The following is a 4,360-nucleotide window of genomic DNA, read 5'->3' on the forward strand; positions in this document are numbered from 1 at the left end:
TTCATGCCATTAAAATATGATATATGAAAAGAAAATAAAAAAATAAAAAAGAACAATAATTCAGTATGTAACTGAAAATTTCTGGCAGAAAATCTGCACTGGGTCTGAATTTGTTTGTTGTAGTTGTCATTGATCTCCATTTAAATACCAATTAATTAAAAGCCAAAAACATTAATTTTTAAAAAAAAAAGTCTTAAAATTGCAGGCATAGCAAAAAATGTCAGACAATTATTTATGTATATGCAATGAGACGTAGCATAAACTCTACCATTAAAGCTGGTCTTACTGGTTCTTTGTACATTTGTGATACATGTTACAGAAATATTATTAATGGGAAAATGTCATAACAGAGTCTGACAAATTATCTTTCACTTGACCCAGTTCCTCCTGAATTGCAAACACTAAATTAACTGTAAAAACAATTAATTGTCATGTATATACCATTCATGATGATTGATTATTTACCAAAAGGAGGACAAAATGGTGTTAATCACTTGTGTTCTATCTAATGTAACAGTAGCAGCTGAAGTTTTACCAAGATTAGAAAATCTGATTCGTGTGATGTTGAAGAAAAAGTTGACTTACAAAGGGCATTATAAATCTGAACTTGTTCAACCAGAGAAAAACCAATGTGCATTGGCCTATCTCCAAGAGCACTGGTGCCCCCTTGGGGCGTGTTCCCTAGACTCTGGACCCAGCGCAACCCTGAACTGGAAGCAATTACAGACATTGAATAAATTAATAAATGGATTAATCTACTGAGTAAAAGCAAACCATCAGAGGAAGATGGTGATCAATGTGCTAATATGGAAAAAATATATTTATTATGATGAGGACATTGATGAAATGGGATGTTTTTGAATACTTGCTTATTACCAGTTGACAATGGTCAAGAAATTGTCAACTAATATTTTGATGTGACGATGTCTGTTGCATCTGCAGAAATCAGGCTGTTAATTGATGAAACGAAACAAGTGCAGTGTCTTCCAGTTATTTTTCCTAAAGGCACAAGCACTTCACAATGTTTGACAGTATGTCATCATCTGAATGCAAGAGAACTTGAGGCAGGTGAGAGCTTTGCAAAAAAAAAAAAGTTGGATTCTAGCTTTTATGGACAATACTTGTCTGAATTAAATCATGTTGTACCAAATGTATCAATAACTTTAAGTAAAGTATACAACTCCCACAAAAAACACATTAAATATTGGCCAATAAAGGACTCTAAAAAAGACTTTTAATTTTTATGATATTCATCAAACTCCTATATTCTGGCAAAGAATAAAAATGGACTTATTTTCTATGGTCAGACAGCTGAGCATTCCCACTTGGTTTTACTCGTTTTCATATGCTGACCTCCAGTGGCCAGAACTGATGCAAACAATCCTGAAACAAGAAGGAAAAAACATGTCAGCAGATGAATTTGTCTGGCCCGAAAGATGTGGTCTGTTGAACAGTAACCCTGTGAGTGGTGTGAGAATGTTTGACCATTGATTCCACTGTTTTCTGAAAGATGTCATCACGCCTGAAGCCAAACCAATTGGAGATATAAAGGATTTTTTCATGAGAGACGATTTTCAGCACTGTTGCTCATCTCACGCTCAGTGTTTGTTCTGGGTAAAATATGCTCCTCAGGTAGACAAAAATGATGATGAAGAAGTTATAAAGCTTGTTGATCACTATGTCATGTGAAATGCCAACAGGTGATAACTAAGCGCTGCATGAAATTTTGTCAAATGTTCAACAATATATATGTGTAAAACAAAGGGTACTACTAGCAGATTCAACTCTCCATATCCTCCAAGTAACAACACATTCATTACAAGGTACTGAATTGAAGAAGATAAAAGTTGTTACATTCTCAGAAAGAGGCATAAGAGCAAGGTAATCTTGGTGCCAAACAAGCTTTATGCAAACTTGGTAGCGTTTTTCTGCATAATCGTGATGTTTCAGCCCAGAACAGTCTATACATGTCAATAAATCAAAGAGGGCACATCTTTAGACATTGTTTCATCTGTAACTCAACAAAAAATAAAGCCCAATCAAGACCAAATTTGACAGATTTATGTAAGGCCATACACTGATGGAGCTTGTCCAATGTGATTAAAATCCACAAAAAAGGGGCACTAAAATTAGATGATAACTAATCATATAAGTTTTATTTATTTTATAGTGCCATCTAAGTATGCAGTAGCACCACATTTTAATGTCATATAATTGTCATGTTAATCAAGCATGTTAAGTTTTGACATTTTTGGTGAAAAGGGTTTTTGAGTTTAGGTGAATTTATGTGAATTGTGGAATGCATGCTGGATCTCTGTTATTGGGAGGAGTCTGTAAGCCACATAGTGGTGAAAGTTCAACATTTTAAAAATAACTATAAATGGTCATTTCCTTAGGATTCAGCTGATACCACATATGTCCCTGTTAGGTAAATATCCACAGAGTAGTATGCGCTTAAAAATTATGCATGGGAATTTTTGCTCAGCAACTATATGGGAAAATACCCATATGGCACTACAAAAGTAAATATTGTTTTATTGATCTATATTGGGTTTGAGATTCTATTAATCTACGCAGATCAAAGTTCTGATTTTGTTGAGTTGTGATAGGACCTGCAAATTGTGATTGTGGCTATACTGACTGTTGGTGTTGAAAAAACTGGAGAGATATTATATTACAGGGGTAGCATGTTCATGGCTCAAGAGTTATCTTTGTGATTTATTTCAATATGTACACACAAATAACATAAAATCAAAACTACCTAAGTACAAGTGATAGGTCCTAAACTATTAGTTAGCTGTATATAAAAATATCTGTAAATAATCTAAATTGTTAAAGGTTGTTTAATTTGCTGATGACCCAAATTTCTGTTCTGGGAAAAGGTTGGAACAGCTTCTGAATACAGTGGAAAGGGAATTGAAATTTTTAAAGGAATGGTTTGATATTATCACTTAATTTAAATACATCATTCATTGATTGTCTGTAACCCTTATCGAGTTCATTCAATTTTCATTCTGTTCTGAACCGGAGACTCTCTTAATCTTCTTAGCGGCATTTTATTTGTTAAAAATGACTAGCGACAAATCGAGCTTCTATTTCTGGTGGGGTTTTTTGTAGCTCCTTGTGTTTGGAGACTGACTTCTATCTCTCTTTCTGACTTCTATCGCAGTTTCTGTCCAGCGGGTGCTGCTGAGCTCCTCCACCATCACAAAGCACTCACAGGCGGACACACTTCACATGGGCCAAGGCCGTTTAAGCAGCCTAGCTCTGCTGGCCATTGAGAGGACACTAGTCAAGTCCCTGGAAAAGACGCCTTGTCGGTACGGCAGGGTCACAGATCATTTTCTTGAAAAGGAACGAAGGGTAGAATTTACATATAAATAAACCGACACATTTTATGATGTAGGCCGAAATTGAGCTTCCCCTCCTTGAAAGACCAGCATCTGCCACTGGTCCTGAACCTCCGTGAAGCTGGCCCCTTATGATGAGAAACGGAATAAAAATGCGTCCTTTCGTTAGTGCTGCGTTTGTGCTCGTTTATGCCGCTAAACTCATCGTTTGCGCTGGTACCATTTTTGAAGAATTAGACATTATATCTTATTACCTGTTACGTAAGGCAGCCCCTCATTAGTGGCCAAATCGCGCCAAAGTGGTCTCATTCGTTAGTGCCTCGTTTGTGCCGTTAAAATAAACGCCAGTACCATTTTCATTCTTGAGTTATTCAGCCATAAAGTTTCAACGAGTGACGTCACTCAGCCCCTCATCAACGTCCAAATCGCTCCAAACTGGTCTCATTTGTTTGTGCTGGTTTGTGCCATTAAAAATATATATTTGTGCTCATTTACTTTTCGAGTTATAGGCTAAGAAATATTTACTTGAACCGGTGACCTCACTCAGCCCCTCATCAACGTCTGAATCATGCCTTTCATGAAGTTAAAATTTTGACTATTATAATTTTGATAAAGAGTATATAAAACATTTCTGTAAATTTTTAAAAAAGATTTCTGTCACTTTATATACTTTTATACTGTCCTTTCATAGATTCAAACGTGACCTACTGTGTGGAGGTATGTAGAAACACCAAATTAACACTAAACCAATTTTCATGCTACAGAAGAAAGTTATAAAATAGTAAATCGAACCATCAAACTATTAATTTGCATGTTTTGAAATTAAGTGATCTAGTTAAATAGAATATGGCACAAATAATATAGAAAGCATAATATAATTTACTGTTATGTTGTGATAAGAACTAAGAATGTGTAGCTCACCCTGTAAGTTTAAAAGCTTTTCAAATATAAGATGGTAAGAACTTATAAAACCCAGAAAAAAAACCCACACACACACAAAAAGTGTGGAA

Source organism: Hoplias malabaricus, chromosome 4 (genome assembly GCF_029633855.1).
Source record: "Hoplias malabaricus isolate fHopMal1 chromosome 4, fHopMal1.hap1, whole genome shotgun sequence".
NCBI lineage: Eukaryota > Metazoa > Chordata > Actinopteri > Characiformes > Erythrinidae > Hoplias > Hoplias malabaricus.